Raw genomic sequence first — 15,644 nt, forward strand, 5'->3', positions numbered from 1 at the left:
AGTCACAGCCACAGAAACTTTGCTCCATTACAATAACGTTTTATTCGTCCCTTTTTCATCACACTTCCTCTTCACTGTTCTTATATTGCCTACGAAGGATTTATAGATACCGATTCGGATCAAATCTTTAGTTGTTGTAAAATTAGAATACAAGTTATACATAGAACGCTGCATCAGATGTACATCTCCCTGTGCTTTTTCAGATCTGTATGACGTAATCAGTAAACATTCGAAGCCCTTGTTTGTTTCTCTCGAATGCATATAGATATTTAATGCTGCATTAACTTACAAATAGTTGCGTTGTAAATGTTTCAATAATTTGTTTGCTCTGGGGCCACATTCGCGCCCCATGTAGTTGATTATGTCTGTATTTTGCACTGCAAATATATCCTCTTCTTCTTCATGGTAGCCTCTCGGGCCGAGGAAGACAAGTTGTGCGATCTCATCGACGGTGGACCGATTTTGCTCTTTGTCACATCCTAACCACCACCGTATGCCTCAAGACGATCTTACTTATGCAATAACATGGACACATCATTTATTGGCCACTCTCCGGCTGCAGTGTTGGGGTCACAGTATCTAAAATAGGTGTTCACATCCATAGACCACCTAGTTTCGTGTCACAAGGTCTCGAGACCCTACTGAAAAATCAGTGTACGTGACGTTTTGGTAATGTTAAGAACATGTTTACATAAAACTGATGGTAAAAAAAAAGAACCTGTCGTTTCTTCTCAGGCTGTGAATTGATTCTTGTCATGATATATTGAGCAAATACAGCATTTCATTTCAGAAATGCCAACAAGGGAAATAGTTTCTACTATGAATATAATGGCTTTAGTTCAATGAGTATCAGACACGATTCAATTAATTATCTTGTAGTCAAAGATATATCGTATGACCTGATGAATTATGAGCATTAAAACATTTACACTTCTATTGCCAGACTTTCATTAGTGTATGGTCGAGCAATTGACTTTCACTGTAATTTATCCAAATTCAGATTAAGGTCGTAGGAGGCCCAAGAGCAATTTCAAAAGGCGCGTATTATTATTATTATTATTATTATATAATTCATCAAGTTAAAGCAGCGCATGGGAATGGTACCTTCGATATGAAAAAATCGTATGAAAACTTTAAAATTCATTTGAAAACCAAAACAAAACTAAATCCTTTGATAGGTTTGAGATAAATACACTTAATGCACGTTTTATATATGAAATTTTTGTCATCCGTACCGCTTGTTTTTAGTACACCTTGAGTGAAAGCCATTGTATTGTCATAAGTCGTGTGTGTGTGTGTGTGTGTGTGTGTGTGTGATTTGGATTTTTAATGTAGTTTTAACAATTTTTCAGTCATATCGCTACGATGTCTGCAGTGTGGCAGTTTATAGTTATGTCTAGCTCTGGGGCATCATGCCGCAGACATGTATAATGATGTCCCACCCAGTCACATTATCCTGACACCAGGCCGACCAGTCCTAACACTAAACTCGTAATGCTGAGAGCCAAGCAAAGCAGCAGTTAATACCATTTTTCTAAGTACTTGGTATGACTTGGCCAGGGATCGAACACAACCTTTCGCATCCGAGGTGGACGCTCTAACCACTAGGCCATCGGAGCGGTCCGAAATAGTCATGGTGCCAAATAATATGTATGTATGTATATATGTGTTTGTGTGTGTGTGTGTGTGTGTGTGTGTGTGTGTGTGTGTGTGTGCTATTTGTTTTAACGTAGCTTTAACAATTATTCAGTCATATCGCTACGATATCTGCAGTGTGACAGTTTATAATGATGTCTAGCACTGGGGCATCATGCCGCAGACATGCAGCACGATGTCTCACCCAGTGACATTATCCTGACACCAGGTCAGCCAGTCCTAAAACTAGCCCCTTAATACTGAGCGCCAAGCGAGGCAACTGTTAGTACCATCTTTGTAAGTCTTAGGCATGACTCGGCCTGGGATCAAACCCACGACCGACCGCATTTAGAGGCGGACGCTCTAACTAATTGGCCACCGGAGCGGTACTACCTCTAGTGTAATTTCACTAACTATTTTGCAGTTTCTTAAAAGATATAAAAGAAATACGCAAAACAATGATTTCATTCATAAATTTATCATTTCTAACTTCTAGAAACTATTAATTTACTATTTTTTCTTTCTTTATTTATTAAATTTAAGTATTATTGACAAGTGCAAAGTTTCTGCCCAAAAATGCACCATTAAATCGTTTCAAAACCTTAAAATAAAAGATATATCCTTGATTCTCATTAGCAAACTTTTGCTTATTTCACTTACATTTATTCAAAGATATTTTATCCCTAGAACTTGCTATAGCAGCCAAATATTTATATCGGTTAGGGAAACGTAACTGGAAGAAGACAAAGACTTGCTTCATAATGTATATTATCAGCGTCTATTTCTTGGTTACAGTTGAAGTCGAGTATTAAGCGAGTCTGTTCGATTGTAACTAAATGATTACGGTGATCACAGACAGAAGTAAAGTGCACGAAAACATTTTTAGAACAAAGTCTTCTTTTGTGGATGTCATGATACTTTAGAAGACAACGTTTGTCTTTTAAGTTCTGTGATTTTTGTTTCCGAGCTGGGGGTGGTGTATAGATGGGGCAGACATGATTTAATTTTGCCTCGCATTATAATGAGTGATGTTCACATTATTAACACAAGATATGTATTTATGGGCATTAATTTTTATCATTATAGATTGTAAGGATAATTTTTCAACTTGACTTCAAGATAGTGGACTTGTACTGTATGATAAGGTCATTTCAATTTAGGAAAGATGTCATTACGGTCTTTCGACCTTGGAAGAAATCGTGTTAACGAATTGGATGGTATTTTAAGTTAGGTCACGTGTTTCCCCGTAGGAGGACCAGGTGACCTAAGTTCTGATTGGATAGCTACTAAATGACCTGACGTGTTGACGAGTAGAATGGTCTAGAAGTGATTATTTGACCCTCACTCTGGTTCTAAAATTCCGTTTGAGTTTTTCATATAAGTGATGTTCACCTGAGAATTAAGTATTCCTATCTTATACATCGGACATGGAGTCATTTAGCTGTGTTCAATGGAGATTTAATTTAATTATGTCAATCATTTATTGGAATTACCTGGTGTTCCTTAACTTCGACTGAGTATCTAATTTGGAATTAACGTGATTTCTTTTAAAGACATGTTGGATTATATCATTGTGATATACCAAGACTGTTAGCATATCAAAGTACTCCAAACTATTGGCACATTAGCACAATAGATTGGACTTCGTTCGGAACACCACAGGAACTCATTTGAAATACTCGACGCTTTTGGACTATTTAGGATTCCGTTTGTTTGTAACCACGCCGATTTTAAAAACAAAATGGCATCAAGGATAAAACAATGCACATAATCACTTTATTTGTAATTTTATAATTTTTACTAACCTCATTGTCCGCTAGAGTCCCAGAAACTCCCCACGTGTTGCCGTTTCGAATCAAACGAGAGTATATTTAGTAACACGGTCGCCATGTATTCATGGGCCTGTTTGTTTTCAAGCAACATATGTGGTGTGGCTCACCATCTCCAATAATATAAATAATTACGTAACTTTTGTGGTTAGATCTCTTTGAACATGTGTTTTTATTTGATCAGTTAGATCAGTTTGATCAGTTAGAAATTATAAATTTATGATGGAATGATTGTTTTGCGCATTTCTTTTATATCTTTTAAGAATAGAATATTTAATGATTGTAATCACAACAAGAGAACCTGCATTATATACACACATCACAACTGCATTTAGTATCAGCTTTTATTAAGCGAACTGAGAGGTCCGGAGTGTCCGAGTGGCCTAAACACTCACTGTTCCGGATTACTGCCATCTCACCTCTCCAATCTCAGGTTCCGCTAACATGAGATAGCCTGCCAGTAACTTCTCGTCGGTCGGCGATTCTTCCCGGGGTTTTCCAGCGTTCTTTCTCAACCAGTTATACTGGCCGCCATGTATAGCCTGTCCTATGTGAAAAAGGCTTTAAACCCTACAACAACAACAATAACATAAGCAAACTTATTTAATGTCTAATGTTTTCAAATTACTTTGAGCGTTTATGCGATCGATAGACAATGGCGACTCTCTCTCTCTCTCTCTCTCTCTCTCTCTCTCTCTGATAAGAAATCCTGTTACGGAGACTTATTACTCATTTCCAGCGAAAAATAGACTGTACATGTTATGGAATAAATCCTCTTTTTGAAGCAAATTGTGTACACTATGTCAGGAAGACACAATTCACGAATTTCGGCATCGGGAAATACGGGTTACGGTCATTAATCAAATTAGTGTTTCAGCGGAATCATATTCACCTATGTCATCTATGGATTTCACTTGATGAACGCTGCTCATACAAAGATTCCATGACCAAAGGTTTTTCAGGAAGCAGGTTATTGTACTCTGATTGATTGTGTAACGGATATTGATTGCTATCTGACATGTATTAATGCATGGTTACAACAGGTTTGAGTAGTCTATTTAACACAATTTGAAAACATTATTTTGTTTTAATTAAATGAAATTTTACTTATAAAGATTGACAGGTTTTATTAAGTTCGATGACGTTTGAACAGATGGAATGATGTGAAGACTATGAAAATGAGCGTACAAAATAAATGGTCAATGCTTAGTTGTAAACTAACTTTTAGACCGAGATTATATCCAATACAAACACTCAGATCAGACTGGTTCAGTCTAATATTAAAATGTAACCATATGAATTTGATATCGAACATGAGAAGGTGAGATGCGTGCATTTAACATTATTTGCTTTTGGAACGTTAACATTTTATTTGAACAGGTTGTATTAGGAATCGGCATCTGAGTTAGTTTATAAGACTATAATCAGAACATAAAACTACGGTAGATGAACAATATCGTGCCCTTTTATGTTGTCATGTATATTTGATTTACTTAAATCTGATTTAGTATATATTTATTTCAATTTAATTGTTTGTCAGTTTTATTTTTTTTAAATATGTTTTATTACATGATATTGTAATGTAAATTTATTCACTAGAGATGATACTTTTTTAGAAGATAGTTTGACCTTAACTGTTTGTTTTATAAACACCAGGTGTTGATCTAGATCCTGACCTTGATTGAAAATTAGTAGCAACCACGTAAATAAGTTCTAATTTTATTTTAAAATGATTGGTTGCTGTCGAGGTCATGATGGGACTACGTGTTTAAGATGTAAATATTAAAACAATTCTTAGAGTAAAATGATTGGTTTTCGTCAGGGCCACACTGGGTGTTCGTTTATTTGAACAAGTACCTAATTTCTACGAACATCCAGAACATGATCACGTGACCCTTTTACGTTTTAGAAGACTATATAACCTCTCATTTGAAGATTTATTCTCAGTAGACGTTGGGCTGTTACACTGGAAGTGTATGTTGTGCTGTTTGGAGTTATTTTAAATTATTTGGATTCAAAAGGATTAATTCTTTTTTTCCTGGAAAATGCATGTGCTCGGGTGAGATTCTTAATCAAAGACAGTTCTTATTAGAAATTGATTTACAAGGAACTGTAGACTTCAACACTTTAGGTTACAGCATACGTCATTGTCTTCCTTCTTGGATTCTTCGTCGGGATTCGAACTTGAAATTAGTAGAACATTTCGTGACTAGGACTTCAACAATTTTATTCGTAGATCATTCTTGGATATTTTTTGGATTTGATTCTTAAAACCGTAAGTTCATAAGTTTTCATTTTTACAGAATTTTCCAGGGAAATAAATTACTGTATTTTTCAAAGCTTGTTGTTTTCACTCTTTCTTGTGTTACTGTTTATTCGAACCTAAACACGTAAAATAAGAATTTGCATCTGTCTCATTGACATAATCTTAACAGATACTAGGGCTAATTGGAAAATACTAAATATTAGTGTGATGTACAATAAAGTTCTTTATTTATGAACAGTACAACAGTTAATCCACTCAAAATTACGCCAACATTCTCATTATCCACTTTATCAATTCGTTTATCCAATAAAAGAATGCCAGTTTTAATCTTTTATTTTTATATGTTGCCTATACACTGGAAAACTGCACTTTCCACCGCCAGATTGACTGATCCTCTGCAAATCTTTGATATCAAGACTCAGCCATTTTTTAACAAAACCACTGCTGGCATATGACATAGGGTATGGCAAAACATTTAATAGTGTGCTCATTCAGAAACTCTGTCGCGTTGTCAAAAAGTAGGTAGATACTTCAGGTACATGTGCGCGGACGGGTGATTTGTAGGTGTTCCACAACCTCTGGCAACACTTTGGATTCATACCAATGTCAAGGAAAACTAACAGAGTCAGGCACGTGTACCTGTACGAAAACAACGCGTATAAAACTCTTGTTAATTCGACTACATCAAGCTGATTGTGATCCATGCTTTCACTTGTGACAGTCTTTTTAAAATGACTATGGTCACTGTTTTCATAAGTGACGAGTCAACCTAGTCTCTTTTTCAGATCAGCCTTCAACAGATGTGGGACTCATATTGAGAAAAAAAACTATTCTGGGCTTCAACTGATTTTTCCATATATTACAAATAGCTGATACATTATTGCCCGTGATAATAAATATATTCTTAGATTGCGTGTCTCACATGGTTATCATCTTGACATTCGCTCCCCAATCTCAAACTACGGTCTTTAAGAACGTGAGTCATCTTTCCTGGCTTCGCGACAATCAGAAAAAAAGATTATTATACCTCGAAATAAATATTAAACGGAGGGTACCGAAAGAGCAGGATTTTATAATTTGTTCTTCCTTAAGTAGTAGAATGGTTATCCTTCTCCAAAATATTATGTCACTGTAATAATCTGTAATATGTCGTATATCTGCAAGTGTCCTTCGGGCTGCACGTGCACCTCTAGATCATTATATATAACATCATTTCGCCTATCGATGACATTAAAGTTTATTGACAGATTCAAAACTAAGAAAATGTTATAGCATACACTAATAAGACAGTAGTATATAGAGAATGTTAGACAAAAAAAAAACTGTTTAAATGTATGACGAATATTTCAGCGTCCTGATTCCAGGTACTTCATCTATAAGTAACAGGTATTTTCATAGACATGGTACATATGTAAAAGCATAACAATCGCCTCTTCGTCTGCAACAGCATCATATATAAAGCCAGAATCTGATGTCTGTTATGACATCTTCTTACAATTTTGCCCATCTATAAGACCTTCAGCCAGACTTTTCATGTACGAGTACAGGAAAGGTTGCGTCTTAAAATAAATGTATTCGTACCGATTTAACCTAACAAGGAATGAATAGAATTTAAAACTTGTACTAAAAAACAGATACGTAGAAATACTGGATACCTTAATTATATATAAGATTATCTGCAATGGAGTTACTTTTTGTTTCTTTTACTAAGTCCATATTTTTTCGAAGAAAATATCCCGATCAGTATGCCAAAACTATGGACAAATTTTAACGAATGTCTGGGCATTGTTGCTTCATTTCGGTGATGTCGGTTTTAGTGGAATAACGGTTTAAAAAAGTAATCTTTTTAAATAAAATAATTTAAAAAAACATTGAAATACAATTTTGATAAAGAAAATTAAAAATCTTACAAAAGTAAATAATTGTTTCGTTTTATGAAAAATTGAAAATATTTTCAAGGGATAAAATTTATATCTATTCACAAATATGTTGGAATTGTATCGTGGACACTGGCATGGTATTCACTCTTGTCGCGGTTCACCTGTCTGGAGATTTGTATGAGGTTTGATATGTGTGTTATATATGCGATCGGCACTAACTGCCTCATCTCTACGGCTTATTCTATGCAACTCTCCAGTGATGGTTTGATTTTTCGAAGGTTGTTTGTGCAAATTTCTTTTAATATATTTGTTTAGTATGCAAACCGTGTAAATTTATATAGTATCTAAAGTCAGTACAGGAAAGTTTCCATTCTGAAACAGGTGACTTGCAGTGCCACTTTGGAATCTTTGTCTACTCTGTAATTTGAATGCGAATTAGCCAACAGTACGAACTACTTTTCCAGATTGTGTGCGTAAATATGTTTCTGTAATATTTGTGATAGTACAGGGTTTAAGAATTGTATGTTTGCAACAAGGTTTAAGAATTGTATGTTTACAAGGCGATCAATGTAAAATGGAAATGGGAAAAGATGATACAATTTGTTGTAAGAGGGTTCAATGTATTGGAAAAACTTGACCGTAACTTGATAAGGACCGTAATATTTGCAGTACAAATGGGGTCTATATCCGGTACCCAACTGGAGATGGTACCATGTGATTTTTTCAACATCAGGTCCAAACGTTTGTCCATCTTTCGAACCCTGTGTGTGTGTATATATATATATATATATATATATATATATATATATATATATATATATATATATATATATATATATATATATATATATATATACGAATGACTAAGCTAAGAGGTTCTTATTTCACTAAATTTGCTATGAGAAACGAAGACTTGTTGAAGACTTTTTTAAAATAATGAGTGTCCGTATATGATAAGCAATAAAGTAAATTATGCATACAGAATTTATCATTATTTGAAAGATTTATTTTCTGTGCTTCTATGTGAGGATGAATTCGTATGCCAAATGGTGGAATGAGATTTGGCTTTTGAGTGTGCAACGTTTGGTATTTGGGCCTAAAGTTAACATCATATGTGATTTTAATTAGATAACAGCGTGGTAGTCTACAGAGCAGTCGATTTGGTTCGTCTGAAATAAAGTACATGGTTAATTTGCCTCAGGCTTTCTGTAGGTGAAATTCTAAATCCCTCCTGACAAACTGTGAGTTCCTGATTGTGCAAATGATCAAGCGAAAGAAAATTAGCTTTACTTAGAATGAATAAATGATACATAGCCAAGAAATTATGTAAATCCCTTAATGAAACCATACACAGGAAACCGAATGAAACAGAATGAAAACCATGTGATATATTCTTTCCCAAAGGTATGTTAATGTATATTTAATTTAATTGTTCGTCTGTTAGATTCATTAAAAACAATATTATTCAATTACATGCTACTGTAAATGTAATTGTTTTTACTGGATTTGATATTTTCCAAAATAGAGTTCTGTTCTGACTGAATTTTTATATTTTCGACGTAAAGTACTAATAAAAGAAACATTGTATCTAGTTGCTGACCTTGATTCAAAATCAGTGACAGTTTTGGTAAACTACTTTTTTATTGTTTCTCCGAGTAAGAATCTTTACTTTGAGTCAAGGTCATGGCTGGTAGACGTGATGTTTAGCATGTAAGAGGATTCCTTTTCGTTCTAGAAAATTGAACTCTTGACCCTCATCCGGGAATCTGTTTTGCGTTATAGTTAGTTTTATAGTTGATGTTATGATAAGAATTGGATCAGTTGTGCCTTAACAATTGAGACTTCAAGTAGTTTTATGCTGTGACCAGTTTGAGCTGATCTTTCTTTTATTTTCTTCAAGTCATTGAAATTTAAAGTGATTTGTTTCCATGGAAATACATTAAGTGCTCTGTTGATTCTTGGACAAAGACATTCCTTTGAAATTATAAAACATTCAACAACAAACATGAAATAATATTTTCTGTAAATTCAACGAGATACTGTTGACACATCAGTACAACGCTGGCTATTACAGAGGTCATCGACATCCATCATGGATTCCATCGGGATTTTAACTTTGATTCACTTAGAACGTTTCTTTCATAGGACATGGTCTTTTTAATTCTTGTATCATTTTTGGACTTAATTCGCAATACCGTAAGTTCTTTATCTTATTGTTCACTTAATATTTTAGGGAAATATATTATTTGTTTATTTTACAAAGCTAGTTGTCTTCACTCTTTTCTATTACTTATTTCAAGAGCATAAACTCGTAACAGGTAACAATATAAAAAATGCATGATTGCATTAATATAAGATTGGAAACAATATGCAGAATGTACGATTGTAATAATATTAGTAGACAATATATAGAAAGTATTATTGTAATAATGCTATGCCTAAAACAATATGAACAATGTATGATTCTATTTATATTACTACGGATAATATGCATGTAGAATGCATTATATAATAAATATTAGTCAGAAACAATATATAGAATGCATACTTGTATTGATATTAGTCTGGAAACAATATGTAACATGCATGATTGTATTATTATTAATCGGAACACAAGTTGTAGAATGAATGAGTGTAATAATATTAGTCAGGAAAAAATATGTAGAATGTATGATTGCATTTATATCATTCCGGAAGTAATATGTAGAATATATAATTGCATTAATATTCAAAAAATACATAAATACAGAGGTGGCCTCGTGCATATCAAGTAGCAACTTTAAGTGTTTCACAAACTGCAGTTGCAGTACTTGCACACCCAGTGGCAACCTAAAGTGTATAACGAACTTCTAAGTACAGTACGTGCACACCTAGCGACAACCATGTTTCACGAAGTTTAAACAAGGTACAGTATGCAATATAAACAGGCAAACAGAGGGCATGGTATACGTGTTGTATCCTTGTTATGCTATATATAGTGTGCATTTTACTTTTACATGAGACAGTGATGCTAAACGTATAGTAACCATATATTTCATTGTTGATTATATTCAGCTTAGGAATTCAATCGGCAACATTCGTATTGATCGATTCGAAAAAAGATGAATTGATTCCCTCCATGAAGAATAAGTGAAAATGATAAAGGTACGTCTCATAATTGATTGTACTCAAGATGACAGATATTGTAATTTGTGCACAGCTTTGATCGAGGTATATGTCCCAGGATCCGACAAGGTGTAATGGTAATTTAAACACATCACGAAATAAAAGATATCGACCGATCGTGATATAATTTGGCATGTATGCATTACATTAAACTTTTGAATACATAATATCGATGAGACAAGACGTGCTGAAAACCTGCCTTTTTAGATACTAAGAATTCAACTATATAAAAGAGAGAGACAGAGAGAAAATGAGAGAGAATGGAAGAAAGAGAGTATACTGATAACAACTGGGCTTTCCCTCAATGCCTATGGCAGAAATTCCCTTAATCATGTGAAAAAGACACATCCTGTCAGGAAACAAATCGTAAAATCCCTGTGATGAATCTGTATTAAAAATTAATACATAGTTGTCTTTATATTCAAATTAATAAACGGTTCACTTTGTATTAATAATTTCTTGGAAGCACAAAGTGATCGATGTGTGCTGTTGGTTTCGTTTTTGATGTAAGAAAATCAATGTGAACTACAATTGTCTTTCAGATATTCAATGTATGAAAGAGTTTTACCTGGGGAAATTTATTAGCCAAGTATTTACCAAGTTTAGGAAAACTACGACATCTCTTATTCTAAGGGAACAAAGTCGGAAATCTAATTGCAACGAACAAAACAGCACATCTGAAAATTAAACCTGTATGCAAGGGCTGCATGGTATTATAAAGTTCGTGGTAGACAAGTAAGTATGAATCAGTGAAAGTTTATACACTGGAGTAAGCATCAATAGCAGGCGACCCACGTAACAAATGTCAACATCCTATATTCGCATATAATTTTTAGATATAATGTAGAATCACAGCTATATCATTAAATACCATTTATCATTCATTAATTTTTTTTTACTTTGTCATTGTCGGCAGTATTCTCTAGATGATCGTGTGTCTTGTTTAGTCTTCTACTGCTGCCAGCTTTACACACAGTTCTTATGGCTTATTGCTAGATGTTATATTAACAAGGAAGATAGAAGATTATCCTCAAATGCAAAAATCATTAGTAGTAATGGATCATGATCTAGATGCATTTAAATCATCCAAAACGAACACAGAACATGTAGGTCACAGTGATATAGATTTGATTGTTACACTCGTGAGTGCTTATACAAAATTAACTAGAGTGTAACTTTAGTATTACTGGCAGGTTACAACTGTAGTACACTTTGTTCATTAAAATATTATTGCAGATTTAATTTGTATCAATCTAAATCACCATATGGAAAAGTTGATGGCATTTATATGTTTTGATGGTGACTTGTCTATATGACACTGTTGACTTTGTTGTTTACCTGTTAAAACCCAAGTATGTCTTCTTGGAACATTTACAACAATAAGCATGGTATTGGATACACCTATAGCTGAAACTATACAGCAGCGACCCGTGTTACTTACACTTTTGTTGTTTCTCAAATCATAAACACAGGCGAAAGTTGATTAAAGTGACCTGCAATTTTTACACTAAAGATGTTTGTATTGACAGGTTCACCCCAATGTACAAGCTAAGAACAACTTTTATTAATAGCAGGCAGACTTCACTTATCTGTATTTTGTTTGTAAATAGATAAAGAATAAATACTAAAGTTACTAAAGTAAATTTTAAAAAAATAAAACGTATGTAATTTTCATGTATAAGTTTAAATTCTTTTAACAATTATACATGTTAAAAATTGTTTTCATTCAATCTGTGCAAATTAATTCCGTCCTCACCACCCTCCATAACTTAACAGCTGTTTATATAACCACTGTAAAGTATTCACTTACAAATTGCTCAAAGATTGACATCTTTTTTCAAAAATACTTACGAGCGGTTTTATCATTATCAGTATAGTGAAGAATTTGCCAAGACAGCTTTAAATCGGTGAATGGAGAAGGCACTTAAATCCCCACGCAGAGGATATCATTGATTATATTTCTTAGCAAGAACAAAGCGTGCTTCCGTGCCTTCTCATAATCCATTCTGTGTGCTGAGATGCATAGTCGCAGTAACCGATGTCTCAGAAGAAACCAAAACCAGTCCTTTGTAATATATTAACTACAGTCCATTTCAGCAGTAAATCCGGAAATCAAGTTTCTGATAAAGAGTCTAAAGGTATGATTTTTTATCATCGGCCGCCTTTGAAGAAAATATAAATGTTTCATTGATGGACCAATGGACGTACATTCAAGAGAGAATTGAAGACACGACATAACGGTAAGAAGTAACATTTTTTCATGTAATATAACGTTTTCCACATGTTATTACTTTTAATGGAATGGTAGGACCTATAGTTAGCAGTTGTATTAGTCCCAATATAAAACAAAACAAACATAATGCTTTTGAATAATCGATGTATTTAATTACAAAAGCTTTCGTTTTAAAATACTAATTCTAAACAAGCAGTAACCTTCATCTGATTATTATATAAGAATAATTGGTACCAGCTAAAATGCACTTCAATGCAATGACAGTTACCTGTAAGGTAGAGAGATCAAAATTAAAAAAATTAAATGTTGATCAAGACTTAACTAATCTTAACTTGGGTGCAGCAATCGTATTAGCTTATTTATGGCTTATTAGAATAAACGTTTCTGTTTAATAAAGAGACTAATTTGCACAACATATCTTATAACAATTCAACTATTCATATCCGGTAAATGGGTTGATGATTTGCAAAGTCTATTATTATATATAATTATAACATACATACGTTTACGTTTTCAAGAAAAGAATTCAATAAGTGTCTCAGTGACGAAACTTGTCAAAGGGGAACGTTAAGGGAATCGTCCTGAAAAAGAGGCAATATTGGAAGTTTTCATATCTTGAATCGTACATACAAAGGCAAATTATCCAGTTTCTGCGTTTCTGATTTCAATTGAGGAATTAGAAACGAACGGATTTTGTGCAATTTTTTTCTGACAAAAATAACAGAGATGATATTAAAAGCATATTTAAATATTGATTTTAGACTGCCTTTTAATAATCAAGACCACTTTTGGAGTGTTTCAATGACATTTGATACCGCTTCGGTGGCCTAGTGGTTAAAGCGTCCGCCTCGGATGCGGGAGGTCGCAGGTTCCTACCCCGGTCGAGTCATACCAAAGACTTACAAAAATGGTACTAACAGCTTCCTTGCTTGGTGCTCAGCATTAAGATGCTAGTGTTAGGACTGGTCAGCCTGGTGTCAGGATAATGTGACTGGGTGGGACATGCTACATGTCCGCGGCGTGATGCCCCAATGCTAGACATCACTATAAACTGCCACACTGCAGACATTGTAGCGATACAACTGAAAAATTGTTAAAGCTACGTTTCAATCCAAATCACACACACACACACACACACACACACACACACACACACAATGGCATTGGGTTCAGTTTAGTAAAGAAGGAATCATATATTTTGTATGTAATGTTATCTTTTTTACATGAATGTGAAAATGTATTGATTTTTGCATTAGAGACACGTTATGACCTCGAATAGCTTTTGAAATAAATAGTTAGTTTTATTTACTTTTTTCAAATTAATTGTTCTGTTTATTCCTTTTATACATTGCAATTCTACATCACATAAAACACACACGAATACGTCTATATTGCAACCAAAAAAATACACAACATGATATTGTAAAGTTTAGTTTGCTATTTACAACTGAAACTGCGGGTTTGTACCCGAACATTAAAGTAGAGAGGCGTGGTTGATGTAATTTACAAAGATCAAATATATGGACAGTTTGGGAAAATATTATTTCTGGAACATACAATTTTATAAAAGCCTTCATTCCTAAATTGCAAGTGTAAATGAATATAGCACAGCAAACAAGTATATAATAAAACAGCTGATTTCATTCATGAAAGTGACACTGATAATTCCATGAATTGTTTTCAGTATTCCCATCGCGATGTTATCTCTTGTTCTTTATTCCTGAACGGGTTAGAGAGAAGACCAGGTGAATAACTGCATGAACCTACCCATAATATGACGAATGAACCATCTCAATACAGGATTTTGGAATCCTTTTAATGTGTGCTAGGCACACATTTCATTTTCATCTCAACGACCATTTTTAGACTTATCTGTATAACTGTGCTCATATACTAAAGCGGGACGCTGAAATACCAGTGATTGTGATTTTTTTCTAAGAATTGTTGTTGTTCTGGGTTACCCACCCCCTTATTGATTAAATGGGTTCTTTGGTACAGGTTAAATAAGTTCTTTTTTACAGTTTTTAATGACCGATGGGATTTAAATTCGGTTGCCTTTGACTTATCGTCGAGTTACTATAGAAAATCATTGCAAATAAAATAAAACATTTAATGAAAATCAATGAATCAAAGACATGTGCTCTGTGGGAAAATCAGTGTTAGTTGGAAGTCCGAAAAATAAAGGAATAAAATATAGGAAATTGAAACACTTTACATTGGCATATGAAACACCCAAAGATTTTGATTTTTTCGAAGCAAAATTTCTAATTTCCATAACCGGCTTTTTTCGGGTCGAATATTCATTATGTTCAGCCTTGTCCTTCACCTTGACCAACGTGTCTTTAATCGGCCTTGGATATTGAGGTTGTTCTTCCTATAATTAGATGTATTAAATTAAAGCGAAATATGGATTCATGAAACAAGAATCACGGACAAATGTCTTAAAATGCAATATCTACACGATTTTCCATAACCTAGACAACTAATTAAATTATCGGCCCCATTACTCACAAGTCCTCACTGAATTCTCTTGAGACTAAACTAAAATTAAAAATGTTTGAGGGCTGCTTTTCGGTTTCCTGCGTTAATTTTATTAACAGATGAAAATTTTGGACCAAACAAATATCTTAGTTTGA

This window comes from Sinohyriopsis cumingii, chromosome 16 (assembly GCF_028554795.1).
Source record: "Sinohyriopsis cumingii isolate HCF-2022 chromosome 16, ASM2855479v2, whole genome shotgun sequence".
Classification (NCBI taxonomy): domain Eukaryota; kingdom Metazoa; phylum Mollusca; class Bivalvia; order Unionida; family Unionidae; genus Sinohyriopsis; species Sinohyriopsis cumingii.